A 17,953-nucleotide genomic window follows, 5' to 3' on the forward strand; every position below is an offset into this window, starting at 1 on the left:
TGATGAGAAGAAATATTACTTATTTGGGAGAAACCCTGATCTGTGTGACTTTACCATTGACCACCAGTCTTGCTCTCGGGTCCACGCTGCCTTGGTCTACCACAAGCATCTGAAGGGAGTTTTTCTAATAGATCTCAATAGTACAGGTCTGAAGATGTGTAAGAATTCCACTGAAGAGATTCAAGACCCAGTGAAGGAGTTTTCCTTTTCATTGTGACCCATGACAAGGGATGCAAAGTGGACTCAGTGTCATTTTTATTTTAAAAAGCAGAACTGATAATGCTGGGAGGAGCTGCTCTCCTACAACTCAGAACCTGGCAGAGTTCAACACTGCCCACAACAAGCGGATTTCCACCCTCACCGTTGAGGAGGGGAATCTGGATATTCAGAGACCAAAGAGGAAGAGGAAGAATTCACGGGTGACTTTCAGTGAGGATGATGAAATCATCAGTCCAGAGGATGTGGATCCATCAGTTGGACGCTTCCGGAACATGGTACACTTCAGTGGTTCCCGTGAAGAAGAAGCGGATGGAAGGCCCTGGCTCCCTGGGCTTGGAAGAATCGGGGAGCAGGCACATGCAGAACTTTGCATTCAGTGGGGGACTCTACGGGGGCCTGCCACCCACACACAATGAAGCCGGCTCCCAGCCGCATGGCATCCACGGGACAGCACTCATTGGTGGTTTGCCCATGCCATACCCAAACCTCGCCCCTGATGTGGACTTGACTCCTGTTGTGCCATCAGCAGTGAACATGAATCCTACACCAAACCCTGCAGTCTACATCCCCGAAGCTGTTAACGAACCCAAGAAGAAGAAATATGCAAAAGAAGCTTGGCCGGGCAAGAAACCCATGCCTTCCCTACTAATTTGATATTTTTGGTCATGGAAAAGGGGTGGGATTGGGTGGGAATTGGGTGGAAGGGTGATGGGGGAGCTGGTGAACTTGGGAGAAAAATTTTCCATGTGTGCAGTATCGTCTTTTAGAATGTCTCCTGGGGTCCTAAACATCTAATATCAAAACTGGGGGTGGGGTTGAAATATCCCGTAAAGACTGCTCTTCGGAACACTTCCAGTGTAGAAGAATGTTTCATACATCATTTTAAATTGGTGCCCTGGAGTCTCCCAGGCCTCCATGATCTCCCTTTTCTTTCTTCCCTCTTTCCAGGGTTCTTTTTATTTTAAGTCATGTACTCTGTGGAGAGACTCAAGGCCCAAAGAGTCGAATTCAGAGCTGGGGAGGTGACCATGGCATCACCGGCCTTAGGGGTCCAGCAGCCTAATTTATATTTACTATCCCTGTAGGTTCCACATAGCAAAGGGTTGCCATGGACCTGAGGTTGATAAAAAGGGTTAAAATTCTTCAGTTAAGCTAAAGTTCAAAAAAATGTTTTACTGGGTCCGTGGTTTTGAGGTCCAGGAGTTGGGCTTTTCTCTTTGTCCTTTCTGTTGGGATGGGAATATTTTGATGGATTGTGGTCTGTGACCAGTGAATGCCATAGACACAGGTTGATAGTTTTAAACTTACTACTTTGTTTGAAATTTACCTGTTTTTCTTGTCAAACCTGAGTACTCTCTACTCGCTGAAGTTTCTCATTTGATTCCGGAGTACTGTACTCTCCAAGGCTTTCCTTTTCAAGTGTGTTATGAAGGCAATTTTAAAAGCATTTGACCAGTTAGAACAATTCCAATTAAAAAGGAAAAGATTTTACTTTACAAGTAACTGATGTCTCTAAGAAGACATTTTAGAAGTTGGTTTGGAGGCGCTTCCCCCACTTTGAGAGCTCTTGTTATCCAAAGCTCTAAGATGAGACCTGGCTAATGAACATAGGAGACGAAGGTAGGAAACATCGATAAGAGCTTTGTATAGAGATTTGTACATTTGTGTAATAGGCCTTTTCACGCTTTATGTGTAGCTTTTTACCTGTAACCTTTATTACATTGTAAATTAAACGTAACTTTTGGCAAAAAATAAATAAATAAATAAATAAAATAAATGCGACTGCAGGGTGAAGTCTTCCTGGGTCTTTTGGACAATTTGCTGATGATGCGGATCAGGGCTGAGTTCTCATCCTTGAGGCGCTGATTATCACCCCGGAGGTTGGACAGGCCCTTCAGCTTCTCTTTCAGCGCAGCGGCCTTGCACTCCAGGGCCCTGTGCTCAAATCTCTCCATCTCCAGCAGGCCCAGCCTCTCTGCAAAGCGCTCCTGCCTCTGCGTGGGGCACTCCAGCTCCACCTTGAGCTGCGCCAGCTACAGCGTGGTCTCGGTCAGGGCCTCACGAAGTCTCATTCTCAATGTGCAGCTCTCCATAGAGCTTCCTGAAGCCTGTCTTGGACTCTTCTGATTAGGGCTGGGGTTCTGGGTTGAGAGCCCACTGCCTCTGGGGGAAGGGCTGGATTCTGAGCTGAAGCCCACTGGCTTTGCCTCCCACCCCTCTGCAGGCCCTCTCCTCTCCTTGCTCCCTGGAGGCCTCTGGTCCCTGTCCCTGCCCGTCAGGTGCCTCTACTATGTGGGCAGGGCCATCAGAATTCTCAACCCCAGGGACTCGGGGCTGCCAGGAAGGGTCCAGGCTCTGTGTGGCCCTGCTCTTGATCAGGATGGGAGAGTCCCATCAGGGGCAGGCCATCAGGGGGGAGGAGCCGTGAGGTTAGCCGCTGGCCCCACCCCCTGATCTGGCCTGTTTGCTGGCCACAGTGGGCATCATAGCGACGGGTCGTTAAGTTGTTATGGCCGTTATGTCACTGGATTTATATATATGTATATATATGTATATCTATATCTATATATCTAATATTTACTCTTAAGACATACTTTCAGTAATGTGTTGCTGCTGGAAGTTTAAAAATCTATCACTCCTAAAGAAAATGTGTTGTAAAAACATTTAAATAAGGAATTATTACATTGGATTTTACTAGTAATAAGAAGAAATCCCTGTTACTTTTGTACTATTCTCAAATATGTGAGATGCAATATTGTTTGCCACAGTGTCTATCAACTTCATTACCTTTAAAATAAAATCTGTAATATTTTCTATTTAATAAAATTTGTACAAGAGCAATAGCATTGGGCAGTGCTTGAGTACCAATTATTTGTAAAATTACTTAAACAAACTGATTAAGACTGACATGACCCTAATTTAAAGCACTGTTCTTTTACATTTTATACCAGATTAAGAAAATTTTAAAAAATTAGAATAATATATAAATGTATCATATTAAACATTTATATAAGCAATATTGATTATCTTTGTTAGTTATTTATTGAAAGATTATCTAGATTCTAATAATGGAATTATTAGTGGGGGAGTGAAATATGTCAGCTGTTATTCTCCTTATTCTAGGATAAAACTGCTTTTCTTAGTCTCATACTCAGTCAGACAGTATACCATTAGACAGTTCATAGCTTCTGACATTTGTTAAAGATTTGCTATATATAAAACATGTCTGAAGTTTCAAATAGCAGAATGTCTAATGCCTCTTCTTCCTCAAACTACCTAGTCATTTTTCTGCAATGTGTCATGTTGAAAATTTAAAATAACCAGTTAGTTGTAAAAAATAAGTAGTATGGAAACAGATTATAAAATATAGATTATATATATTTAAGACTATTTGAACAAAGATTGCAAAATACCAGTAAAGCAATTTTGGGCATATATTAGAGTATAGACTTAATTACTTGCTCAAGGTCACAGGATTGACCATTGAAAGATTTAGGTTTAATATTGAGTATACCTGGTACTTTGTCATAGGACCTAAATTTTACCCTTATTAGAGAAACCACTCTGAAACATAAAATATAGTTTTAATATATAGGCTAAATCTGGAAGAAATTGCACTTTTTTTCAGTCTTATTTCAAGGTTATCAACTCCTTGTTGTACTTTGAAAATGTAGGTAGTACACATAATTTATGCTTTAATTTCAACACTTATTAGTCATTAACCTGCAGAGGATGCCAAAAATATTGCCTATTTCTTTGACAATATTTTGCCTCTAGTAAAATGTGACCATATATACTTTTATATAAATTAGCTTAATCCTGGCTGTCGCTCTTTCTCACAGGATTTACATAAAGTACAACTTGTTAAGTTAACCTCAATAATCAACCTAGATGAAGGTGTTTTCATTATATTCATCTGCATTTAATAAAAGGAACCACAATAGAGTTGTATTATTTTTGTATCTCTTCAAATCAAGCTTTTGGAACAAATGAGTTGAACTATTATGTCACTGAGAAGCAAAGCTACTGAATAAGACATAGCAAAAGTGTAACCCCTCACTGTACTGTTAAGGATCCTATCTAATAAAAGAGTAATATGCAGATTGACCATCACTCCAACACACAAGATGGCTGCCCCCATGTGGTCAAAGATCCTGCCCCCATGTGGACACAAGATGGCCACCACAAGATGGCCAGCAAGGGAGGGCAGTTGGGAGTGACCAGGACTGCAAGGGAGGGCAGTTGGGGGTGATCAAGCCTGCAGTGGAGGGCAGTTAGGGGTAACCAAGCCGGCAGAGGAGGGAAGTTGGGGGTGACCAGGCCTGCAGGGAAAGGCAGTTGGGGGGGACCCAGGCCTGCAGGGGAGGGCAGTTAGGGGTGACCAGGCCTGCAGGGGAGGGACCCAGGCATGGGGAGGGGGACCCAGGCCTGCAGGGGAGAGCAGTTGGGGGGAGACCAGGCCTGCAGGGGAGGGCAGTTAGGGGTGACCAGGCCTGCAGGGGAGGGACCCAGGCATGGGGGGGGGAACCCAGGCCTGCAGGGGAGAGCATTTGGGGGGGACCAGGCCTGCAGGGGAGGGCAGTTAGGGGTGACCAGGCCTGCAGGGGAGGGCAGTTAGGGGTGACCAGGCCTGCAGGGGAGGGCAGTTAGGGGCAAACAGGCTGTCAGGGGAGCAGTTAGGCATCAATCAGGCTGGCAGGGGAGTGGTTAGGGGGTGATCAGGCTGGCAGGCAGAAGCGGTTAGGGGCAATCAGGAAGGGAGGCAGGCGAGCAGTTGGGAGCCAGCAGTCCTGGATTGTGAGAGGGATGTCCGACTGCCCATTTTGACCCGATCCCACCAGGATCAGGCCTAAACGGGCAGTCGGACATCCCTCAAGGAGTCCCAGATTTGAGAGGGTGAAGGCTGGGTTGAGGGACATCCCCCTCCCCCGTGCACAAATTTCGTGCACCGGGCCTCTAGTGAGAATATGTTAATGCATGCATGCTTCATATATACAACATAAATAGCAAATCACTTATCATTATTCTTAATTTAAGGTTGCCTATTCATCCATATGATTTAACTGTCTCTGAAGAACTAAACATTTCAATGTTTGAATAAGTTTCTGCCTTAAGTTGTCTGCTTCAGTAATTTCATTAAGTTAGGTGTCTCCATTTATGCATAATTCACAGATAAATACTTAAAAGTGGAAAGCTATTTTGTCTTCAGTATTCAGAAGATTAAGTAAAGATGGTTAGGGCAATAGAGATTATCTAAAGAAAATACAAAAGGCTGTCTATTTCACACTGTCCTATAAAAATAATCTAAATTTCTAAAATTGCTAAACTCGGCATTTGAAAAGAAGATGGATTCAATCTAGCCACGGAGAGGAGCTGCAAGAACCAGTCAACTGTGTAAACCAAATAAAAACCTTGTCTAAAACACCATGAACAGATTTTTTTTTCACCTGTTCTTAAAGTACAGTCTACCAGGGTATAGTGGGCATCTAGCCAGCAGCAGAGAGGGAGCAAAGAGAAGTGCAAGGGGAGAAAAAGTAATTCACTAAAACAAATTTACTGGAAACCTTTGGGCAGCTGCCAGCCATGATGAAGGCAAAGCAGAGAAACAAATTACAGCAACACTAGAGGCCCGTCTTGCTCAGTCCTTATCAGCTGGACCCCAGCAGCAAGCTAACCTACCGGTTGGAGCATATGCCCCCTGGTGGTCAGTGCACATCATAGCGAGCAGTTGAGCGCCTTAGCATATCATTAGCATAGTATGCTTTGGTTGAATGGCCAACCGGGCACTTAACATATTAGGCTTTTATTATATAAGATAACTTGAGCAATGAAAAACAGAGGTATGAAAAAGGTAATAATCTTTTCAAATGATTATTTGAAGTCCCTATTTAAGAATAAAGTATAGGCAGTCTCCAAGGGGGAAAAAACAGCTGTGGTGTTTTAAAATATTTGAGGGTATTATTTAAAATTTTATATGTTTATACCATAAACATAAAAAATGACACCTCTGTTTTCCTCTGGTAATCACCGTAATGTTATCTGTGTCTATGAGTTTTTGTTTCTTTGTCTTTTTTGTGCATTTGTTGCTTTTAATTTTATATACCACATTTGTGGAAATCATGTGATTCTTGACTTTTTCCATCTGACTTATTTCGCTTACCATGCTATTCTCAAGATCTATCCATGTTTGCTGTATATGGCAGCATTTTATCTTGTCTTTGTGTAGTAGTCCACTGTATGTATGTACCACATTGTCTTTATTCAATCATCTATCAGTTGTTTCTATAACATAATGTTGCAATGAACATAGAAGTGCATATATCTTTGTGAATACCTTTTTCAAATTTTGTGGGTAGATACCCAGAAAAGGGGTAGCTGTGTCAAACATTTTTAAAAGTCACAATATGTGCTGAAATTTTGTATATTTCATGGTTTTGACAGAAAAAAATTAAATTTTATTGTATTTTTTATGTGGTAAATCAGATATGATAAAAAATCATTGTCAGTGATTTTTTGTTTCTTTTGAATAATAAAAACATATTTTTAGAACAAAAACATTTATAAATTGTATTAGTTTTATAATAAAACCAAGGAGTTTACTTTGAAAGTTGTTTAATTAAAAAATAATTTGATACTTGAATATTGCTTAATACCACAACTTTAAAATTATGTAAATCATTTATTAAATCTATATTTCCAACTTTAAATATAGTCATCATAGTATAGACCTGGACTAAGAAGATTATTCTTACAATTCCACTAGAATATACAATAGAAAAATATTGTACCTATTATTATTCAGTAAGCAATATCATGCCAAATCTTAATCATAATTTTTTCATTATTTGTTATATTTATTATTAATAGACAATCTACTTTATTTATTTTTAATACATTTTTATTGATTTCAGAGAGGAAGGGAGAGAGAGATAGAAACATCAATGATGAGAGAGAATCATTGATTGGCTGCCTCCTGAACGCTCCATACTGGGTACTGAGCCAGCAATCCAGGCATGTGCCCTGACTGGGAATCGAAGGTGACCTCCTGGTTCATAGATCAATGCTCAACCACTGAGCCACACCGGTTGGGCACACTACTTTATTTTTTAGTTGCACATCTTGTCATTTGGACAAATAAAATGGTACTTCTAATAAAATTTTATTACTAATTTATCTTAGAAAGCAGTTCTTGTTTAGTTATCCCCTTCTAATAACTTAAGCACCTTGATATTTTTTTGTGCAAAAGATTTTTCATTCAATACATTGAAATAAATTATTTTCTTCACCAGAAAAGAAAAAAAAAAAAAAAAATATATATATATATATATATATATATATATATATATATATATATGGACTTTTTTAAAAGCCAGGCAATCAATTAAAAAGTATTTAATTCTGCTTAAGGCTAAACTTTATAATTTTATTATTGCATGAAGTTCAATAGTGATGGAACACACAGCAACCCCTTTGTGTACATTATAACAGCAGCTGCATAGAACTGTGGAACATGTGGAAGTTGTTTTCTAGCCTCTAGAATTTGAAATAGATAATGCGTTTGACCCTCTCCACACAGCAGACTCACTATCCCCAGAGAGCACTTTCACGGGCTTGTTAATCTCTGTCTAAGCAGTAACCTGTGCACCGGTATAATAAAGATCAAGTTGTTTAAAGTATCTCTGGTCCTAGTTTAATGCAGAAATACTTCTGACAACAAAGATAAAACCAGAAAATACCCAGAGGTATCAAAGCAACTGCAGAGTGAAGATAAAATTATTCAACTTAGTGGAATTGCTGAATTTAATGCCAATATAGAAATTTTATCAGTTTATCCTGAAAGAAATGGAAAAATGTAGTGCTTCAAATAATATATTGTAGAAGATGAAGTGCTCAACTTGCCATTATGGGTGTAGCTGTCTGTGGACTTATCCTGTAATGCTCACTGAAAAGAGAAAGTAAGTGATGAGTCTTTCAAAGATATGACTGCAATTCTTCAAAAGTATCTTGAAAGTCACTGCTTACTGTGTATTTAGTGTTCACAAATATTACTAGATATCAGAATATTAACCATTGTGCAAAGGTTCACGTGTGGGCTTATTGAAATATAGATGTATTGTAAATATAGATGCCGAGTCTCAAGTTTATTCCATGCGGAGCACCAGAGCTTGATAATGCAAAGGTAATTATTATCAGAAAGTGAATTATTTAACCTTAACTTTATGAAATTGCATAATCACTTTGGGATACATAGAAATTAAGAAATCAGATATTTGATCCATGCATCTAATTAAAATTATCTTCTACTAGTTTATTAATATATATTTTTCTGTCACTTGAATTTAGTCAGGCATAGAAGCCCATCATGTCTCTCCTCAAAGGTTTTCAAAGTCCCAGGGTCATATTTAAAGACAAAATTCAAGAGGCCCATCATGATTCATTTGTGCAATGGTGTTAGCCATGAGAAGCTCATTGTCTCAGGCTTCAGGATATGAGCAGGTAAAGGAGCCCTCCTGCTCACATGCCACACTAAATAGCCAGGGAGTTGCTGGTGAGGCTTGGAGGCTAGTGCCCAGGACACAGCACAGGTGACTAGGCATCCACTCCCTTTGGTTTTTTAATATCTCATCCACATAATAGCATATAGTGAACTTCTTCACTGCTGTCTGGATATGCTAATTATATTCAATTCCTAGGCTGGCATTATAATATATCACCAACTGGGTGGTTTAAAACAACAGAAATTTATTGTCTTAGATTTCTGAAGACTAAAATTCTGAATCAAGGTGTTGGTAGAGTTGGTCCATTCTGAAGGCTTAGAATCTGTTCCATGCCTCCCTTAGCTTCTGGTGATGGCTAGCAAAGCTTGGTGTTCTTAGATACATCATTCTAATCTCTGCCTCCATCTTCACATAGTATTCTCCCTGTATGTCTCTTCTCTTGTCTTATAAAGTGAGACCAGTCATGGCTATTGCACTGGATTGATATTGGAGTACAGCTTATCCTAGAGACCTTGTTTTACATTGATTACATTTGCAAAATACCCTGTGTTCAAATAAGGTCACGTTCACAGATACTAGACATTAGGGATTCAATGCATCTTTCTGAGGGAAACAATTCAAAGTAGAACAATAACCTCCATCTGATCGAATATCTCCTCCTCTTCTTGTGCTCCTATGCACTCTTACTATATTCCCCCTTTCCATCAATAGACACTTGCATAATTTTTTTAACAAGCTCAGATCCTATCTAATAAAAGAGTAATATGCAAATTGACCCTCACTCCAACACACAAGATGGTTGCCCCCATGTGGTCAAAGATGGCTGCCCTCATGTGGACTGCCAGAAGATGGCCAGCAGGGGAGGGCAGTTGGGAGGGACCAGGCCTGCAAGGGAAGGCAGTTGTGGGCGATCAGGCCAGCAGGGGAGGGCAGTTGGGAGGGACCAGGCCTGCAAGGGAGGGCTGTTGGGGCAATCAAGCCTGCAGGGGAGGCAGTTAAGGGTGAGCAAGCTGGCAGAGGAGGGAAGTTGGGGGCGACCAGGCCTGCAGGGGAGGGCAGTTAGGGGTGACCAGGCCTGCAGGGGAGGGCAGTTAGGGGCAAACAGGCTGGCAGGGGAGCAGTTAGGCATCAATCACGTTGGCAGGGGAGTGGTTAGGGGGTGATCAGGCTGGCAGGCAGAAGCGGTTAGGGGCAATCAGGAAGGCAGGCAGGCGAGCAGTTGGGAGACAGCAGTCCTGGATTGTGAGAGGGATGTCTGGGCCTAAACGGGCAGTTGGACATCCCTCGAGTGGTCCCAGATTGGAGAGGGTGCAGGCTGGGCTCAGGGACACCCTCCATGCATGAATTTCGTGCACCGGGCCTCTAGTTTATGGAAAGAGAAGTAACTAATTTAGACTTGGGTAATGAGCATAAGAAAGGAATTTTGAAAACTCAAAAAGAGAGCATCTGATTGTTGACATAGATAAAAACACGTTTGCATGAAATAAAAATGGCACTTGCCATTTTCTAGCAGTGATCCCAGTTTTTACAGAAATAGCTTACTATTTACTCATCTACTAAAACATGGAGTGATGAATAATTGAAAGTTGAAATATAATAAGCTACTATGGATATTAATTAGATTAAAGTAAATATTTTATTGAACAGTGTTTGGTAAATAGTACTGATCCAAGATTTTCATTTAAGAGGAAATAATTTTTGGAGGAGGGAATAATGGCGGCGGAATAGACAGACGTGTTCTGAGCCTTGTCCCGGAGCAGAAAGAAAGAACAGCTGAGGGTCGCACAAGGAGTGTTTGTTGGCTGGTTGGGAGACAGCTGAATTCCAGAAGGAGGCGGGGGACTGCTGAACGGGGTTCCCCTGACCTGGCAGCACCCACTGCGGCTGGGTCCCCTCCCGGAGCTGCGGGCTTGGACGCGGAGTCTGCGCCATCTTGATCCGGAAAGTGGAGCTTATCTGAAGCCTGAGAATCCACAACGGCGGCACCCCAGGAACAGCTGCGAGCCCCAGAACAACGCTCCCCAACTGGCGCAAGCACACGGGTTCAGAGGAGCTCTACACTCCACCACGGAAAGGTCAGATTTCGCCTGAGATAAGGTGAGGTCTCTGGTCCCGGCGGGAGAGAGGAACGCGCGTTTCGCGGGAGCTGGAGGACCAGGGAAGTCTGTGCCTAGAAAAATCCGTGGCTGTAGGGGCTGGCGTGATCTGTGACTGTGGAAAGGGGTCCTCAGAGCTGCTAAGAGAAGGGCACTCTAAAAAGCAACCCATTTTGATCTGAAGTGCAGGGACACCCTAAGAATTTCAGGCAGTCCAGACTTATGCGCAGCCCCTGCGTTCCCTGGGTGCCTGGGTTTACGCGCAGCCACGGAGTGCGCACACTTGGGCTTTTTCCTCTTGAAATTCTGGCTTCTGATTACTAAGCCCAATACATAGGATCACCCAGTTGGGGACACCCTGGGAGACTGCAGGGGAAGGTTGTTTTTCTGGCACCCGGGGATCGGAGCGGGGAGTGAACATCAGAGAGTCAGCTCTGAGGCAGACCACGCCCACAGGCCGGTGGGAAAGAGTGCCACAGGGAAAGAAGGCTCTAACACTGCCTAGAGAGGCCATAGATAGACCCGGAAGTCAATCCAGAAACACTGCCACCCAGGGGCTGAATCACAAATTGACTCTTGTGTAATCAAAAATAAAGGAATACGAGAAATTAAGACACACCGCCTGCTTAAAATCAGGACTGGCTTACAACACCGAAGAGCAGTGGATCGCAGGGAACTGCAATACTGTCTGGACTGAGAAACAGGCGTGCCAAACAGAAAAACAGAGGAAGTGAATGACCTTCACTACTTCACATTTTATTTTTACCTTTTATTTTTTTATTTTTTTTATTTTTTTTTATTTTCATTTTTTGCATCTTTTAATCAAGAAACATTTTTTTTCTTTTTTCATCACTTGATTTTACCTTTTTAATGATTACATTTTTATTTTCAATCCGTATTATTACTACTGCTATTTTATTTTATTTTATTTTATTTTTTTAAGTGTCATTTTACTTTCTCTTCATTTTATTTTGGGATTAGTGTTCTACATTCTATTTTTATCTTTCCTTTAGCATCGTTTTACTCTATCTCAACTCTACCTTTAGGCCATCACTCTCTTCCTAACCTCCCCCTTTTCAGTGTCCTGTTTATCTTACCCTTTTACTGCTTTAGATTTTCCCTATTCTTTCTGTTTACCCCTTGTTAAAATTTCACCCTACTTACATATCTAATCTCCAATCCCCTGCTCCAAGTCCACATACACCTCTCCCTTCACTGTCTGAGCTATCCATAAACTTGTCCTTCTCTCTGTCCTTTTGTTGTTGTTTGCTTGAATGTAGATTACACCCAATTTTTATGCTTTTTTGTGAGATTGTTTTGCTTATTCTTCTTTTGTTTATTTTTTTGTTTGTTTTGTGCTTCAGCTTTCCCTTGCCTCACTCCGTATTAGTTGGTGTTGTAGTTTGTACTAATCCCCAGGCACTTGTTGCTGGCATTTGCTGGGATTAGTGATTGTTCTATTGGAGTTTTATCCCCAATATATATAGTCTGTTCCCCTTTCTCTCTTAGTCACTTTCTTGTCTCTCTTACTTTTTTTTTTTTCTTTTTCTCTTTACTTTCCCTTTTCCCAATTTCATTTTCACCCTCCTTTTTTCTTTCTTTCTTTCTTTCTTCCTTTTTTCCTCTTCTTCTTTCTCTCCTATCACCTAATTTGCCTTTCTCTGGTGGTCACCTTTATTGGAGGTTATTAATATCGTGAATACATTCCTGTTCAGTGCCTTGTGAGTTGTACCTGGTAGTGCTGTATTTTGTGCCTTTAAATCAACCCAGGAGAGAGAGAACTACATAACCAGACACCCAGAGAAGAGAGACCATGGGGAGACAAAGAAGCAGCCCGCATATGAAAGAAAAACAGGCATCACCAGAAAAGGAAGTAAACAAAATGGAGGCAAGCAACCTTCCAGAAAAAGAATTCAGAGAAATGGTCATAAGGTGGCTGAAAAGAATGGAAGACAAATTCGACAATATGAGCAAGAACCAAGAGGAAATGAAGAAGAACCAAGAAGAAATGAAAAATGACATCGCTGCTGTAAAGAACTCAATAGAAAGCATCAAGAGTAGACTAGAAGAAGCAGAGGACCGTATCAGTGAGCTAGAAGACAAGATGGAAAAAAATACCCAAGAAAAGCAACTTCTAGAAAAAAAAATTAAAAGGCAGGAGGAGAGTCTAAGGGAACTTTGGGACAACACGAAACAAAACAACATCCGCATAATAGGGGTTCCAGAAGGAAAGGAAGCTGAGCAAGGAATAGAAAACCTCTTTGAAGAAATAATGACAGAAAATTTCCCAGATATAGGGAAGAAAAAACCCACACAAATCCAAGAAGCTCACAGAGTCCCAAGCAAAATGAACCCCAAAAGACCGACGCCAAGGCACATTATAATTAAATTGGCAAACACCAACGACAAAGTAAGAATCTTAAAAGCAGCAAGAGAGAGACAGAAAGTTACATACAAAGGAACCCCCATCAGACTAACAACTGATTTCTCAACAGAAACTCATCAGGCCAGAAGGGAATGGAATGAAATATACAAAGTCATGCAAAGGAAGGGGCTGAATCCAAGAATACTGTACCCAGCAAGGCTGTCAATCAAAATTGAAGGTGAAATCAGGAGCTTCACAGACAAAAAAGGACTAAGGGAATTTATTACCACCAAACCAGCAATGCAAGAAATGCTAAAGGGTCTGCTGTAAAAAAAAAAAGAAAGAAAGAAACAGGAAGCGAAGAAATAACACAGGGGTAAAGAATAGGAATGGCGACAAATAAGTACCTATCAATAATAACTTTAAATGTAAATGGATTAAATGCCCCAATCAAAAGACATAGGGTAACGGATTGGATAAGAAAACAAGACCCATATATCTGCTGTCTACAAGAAACCCACCTCAGAAAAAAAGACGCACACAGACTGAGGGTGAAGGGATGGAAAAAGGTTTTCCAGGCAAATGGAACTGAAAAAAAAGCTGGGGTAGCAATACTTATTTCTGACAAATTAGATCTCAAACTGAAGGACATAACAAGAGATAAGGAAGGCCATTTCATAATACTAAAGGGAGCAATCCAACAAGAAGAAATAACTCTGGTAAACATATATGCACCCAATACAGGAGCACCCAAATACATAAAAAAACTCCTGGAGGATATCAAGGGAGAGATTGACAGCAATACAATCATAGTAGGAGACTTTAATACCCCACTATCACCACTGGACAAATCCTCTAAACAAAACATCAGCAAAGAAACATCAATCCTAAATGACTCACTAGACCAGATGGAATTAATTGACATCTTCAGAACATTTCACCCCAAAGCCACAGAATATACATTCTTCTCAAGTGCACATGGGTCATTTTCAAAGATAGACCATATGTTGGGACATAGGCAAAGTCTCTTCAAATTCAAGAAGATAGAAATCATATCAAGCATCTTCTCAGACCACAGTGGCATAAAACTGGAAATCAACTACAATAAAAACAACCCAAAGAAATCAAACACATGGAGACTAAACAGCATGCTATTAAACCATGACTGGGTTACCAGAGAGATCAAAGAAGAAATAAAAAACATCATGACAACAAATGACAATGAAAACACTACAATCCAAAATCTATGGGACACAGCGAAAGCAGTCTTGAGAGGGAAGTTCATAGCGCTACAAGCCTACTGCAAAAAACAAGAAACAGGGGTAATAAATTACCTAACCCAACAACTCAAAGAGTTAGAAAAAGAGCAACAAGAAAAGCCCAGTGTAAGCAGAAGGAAGGAAATAATAAAGATCAGAGCACAGATAAACGACATAGAGATCAAAGAAACAATACAAAAGATCAACAAAACCAAGAGCTGGTTCTTTGAAAGGATAAACAAGATTGATGAACCTCTAGCCAGGCTCACCAAGAAGCAAAGAGAGAGGACCCAAATAAACAAGATCAGAAATGAAAGAGGTGAAATAACAACAGATCCCGCCGAAATACAAAGGATTGTTAAAAAATACTACGAACAACTCTATTCCAACAAACTGGACAACCTGGAGGAAATGGACAGATTCCTAGAAAAATATAACCTTCCAAAACTCAATCAGGAAGAATCTAAACAGCTCAACATGCCAGTAACTATGGAAGAAATTGAAGCAGTCATCAAAGAGCTTCCGGCAAACAAAAGCCCGGGGCCAGACGGCTTCACAGGAGAGTTCTACCAAACATTCAAGGAAGAACTAAAACCTATCCTCCTCAGACTATTCCAAAAAATTCAAGAGGAAGGAACACTTCCAAGCCCCTTCTATGAAGCCAGCATCACCCTCATACCAAAACCAGATAAAGACAACACAATGAAGGAGAATTACAGGCCAATATCCCTCATGAATGTAGATGCCAAAATCCTCAATAAAATTCTAGCAAATAGGATCCAGCAGTACATCAGAAAGATCATACACCATGACCAAGTAGGATTTATCCCAGGAATGCAAGGATGGTTCAATATCCGCAAATCAATAAATGTGATACATCACATAAACAAATTGAGAGATAAAAATCACATAGTCATATCAATTGATGCAGAAAAAGCATTTGACAAAATCCAACACCCTTTCTTGATAAAAACTCTCAACAAGGTGGGAATAGAAGGATCATACCTCAACATAATAAAAGCTATATATGATAAACCCACAGCTAACATCATACTCAATGGGCAAAAACTAAAACCATTTCCCCTAAGAACAGGAACAAGACAGGGATGCCCACTCTCACCACTCCTGTTTGACATAGTACTGGAAGTATTCGCCACTGCAATTAGACAAGAAGAAGAAATAAAAGGCATCCAAATTGGAAAAGAAGAAGTAAAGCTGTCCTTATTTGCAGATGACATGATATTGTACATAAAAAACCCGAAAGACTCCATCAAAAAACTAACAGACTTAATAAATGAATTCGGCAATGTAGCAGGATACAAAATTAACGCCAAGAAATCTATGGCATTTCTATACACCAACAATGAACTTACAGAAAGAGAGACTAAAAAAGCAATCCCATTTTCCATCGCACCAAAAAAATTAAGATACTTAGGAATAAACCTAACCAAGGAGGTAAAAGACCTATATGCGGAAAACTACAGGACCCTGAAAAAAGAGATAGAGGAAGATATAAACAGATGGAAGAACATACCATGTTCATGGATTGGTAGAATCAACATCATTAAAATGTCCATACTACCCAAAGCAATCTATAGATTCAATGCACTCCCCATTAAAATACCAACGGCGTATTTCACAGACCTAGAAAGAACTCTCCAAAAATTCATCTGGAATAAAAAAAGACCCCGAATAGCCACAGCAATCCTGAGAAAGAAGAATAAAGTAGGAGGGATCTCAATACCAGATTTCAAGCTGTATTACAAAGCCACTGTCCTCAAAACAGCCTGGTACTGGCACAAGAACAGACATATAGATCAATGGAACAGAATAGAGAATCCAGATATCGACCCAAACCAATATGCGCATTTAATATTTGACAAAGGAGGCATGAGCATACAATGGAGTCAAGACAGTCTCTTTAATAAATGGTGTTGGGAAAATTGGACAGATACATGCAAAAAAATGAAACTAGATCACCAACTTACACCATACACAAAAATAAACTCAAAATGGGTACAGGACTTAAATATAAGACGGGAGACCATAAAAATACTAGAGGAATCCACAGGCAGCAAAATCTCAGACATATGCCAAAAGAACTTTTTCAGTGATACTGCCCCTAGGGCAATGGAAGCCAAACAGAAAATAAACAAATGGGACTACATCAAAATAAAAAGCTTTTGCACAGCAAAAGAAACCATCAACAAAACAACAAGAAACCCCACTGTATGGGAGAACATATTTGCAAATGGTATCACTGATAAAGGTTTAATTTCCAACATCTACAGGCAGCTTATACAACTTAATAAAAGGAAGATAAAGGATCCAATAAAAAAATGGGCAACGGACCTAAATAGAATCTTCTCGAAAGAAGACAGAAGGAAGGCCAAGAGACACATGAAAACATGCTCAAAGTCACTAATTATCCGAGAGATGCAAATCAAAACAACAATGCGATACCATCTCACACCTGTCAGAATGGCTATCATCAACAAATCAACAAACGACAAGTGTTGGCGAGGATGCGGAGAAAAAGGAACCCTCGTGCACTGCTGGTGGGAATGCAGACTGGTGCAGCCACTGTGGAGAACAGTATGGAGTTTCCTCAAAAAACTGAAAATGGAACTCCCATTTGACCCAGTAATCCCACTCCTAGGAATATATCCTAAGAAACCAGAAACACCAATCAGAAAGGATATATGCACCCCTATGTTCATAGCAGCACAATTTACAATAGCTAAGATTTGGAAACAGCCTAGGTGCCCATCAGCAGATGACTGGATCAGAAAACTATGGTACATCTACACAATGGAATACTATGCTGCCGTAAAAAAGAAGGAATTACTACCATTTGTAGGCACTTGGATGGAATTAGAGAACATTATGCTAAGTGAAATAAGCCAGTCAATGAAAGAAAAATACCACATGATCCCACTCATTTGGGGATAATGAAAAACATTATAAACTGATGAACAAAAAGATAGTTACAGAGGCAGTAAAACATCAAACAGACTGTCAAATTACAGTGGTAAGGTTAGGGAGAGGTGGGGGAAATAAGAGATCAACTGAAGGACTTATATGCATGTATATAAGAGTAACCAACGGATGCAAAACATTGGGGGGTGAGGGCATGTATGGGAGTGGGGTGGGGGGGGGCAATGGTAAGATATGTACACATATAATACCTTAATAAAAATTTGAAAAAAAAAAAAAAAAAAAAAGAGGAAATAATTTTTATAATATATATGAGAGGCTTTGTGCGATATTATATTTAAATATGTATATATTAAGTAAATCATTCTATTAACAAATACTTATTGAACACCAATTATGAGCCAAGCGGCTATTCTAAATGTCAGAAATATAGAATAGATTTTTCTTGTTTTTCTGATACTTGACACTTACACCCAACATTATTTCTGAGAACTTTTCTTGTTAGTATATATAAATCTAACTTCTTTTTTCAAAATATTCTATGGAATGGATAAGGTATAATTTGTGTAGCCCATTTCT

The 17,953-nt window shown here is 40.2% G+C and overlaps 1 pseudogene across 1 annotated transcript; it reads left to right on the top strand.

The window, feature by feature from the left end:
• The first annotated feature begins 230 nt into the window (after positions 1–230).
• On the top strand, positions 231–873 carry LOC308244067 (nuclear inhibitor of protein phosphatase 1-like; annotated as a pseudogene). The gene has a single exon. The product of its transcript is annotated as a nuclear inhibitor of protein phosphatase 1-like (transcript).
• Positions 874–17,953: the final 17,080 nt, after the last annotated feature.

The sequence above is a fragment of the Plecotus auritus genome, assembly GCF_963455305.1.
Source record: "Plecotus auritus genome assembly, chromosome: 3".
Lineage (NCBI taxonomy): Eukaryota > Metazoa > Chordata > Mammalia > Chiroptera > Vespertilionidae > Plecotus > Plecotus auritus.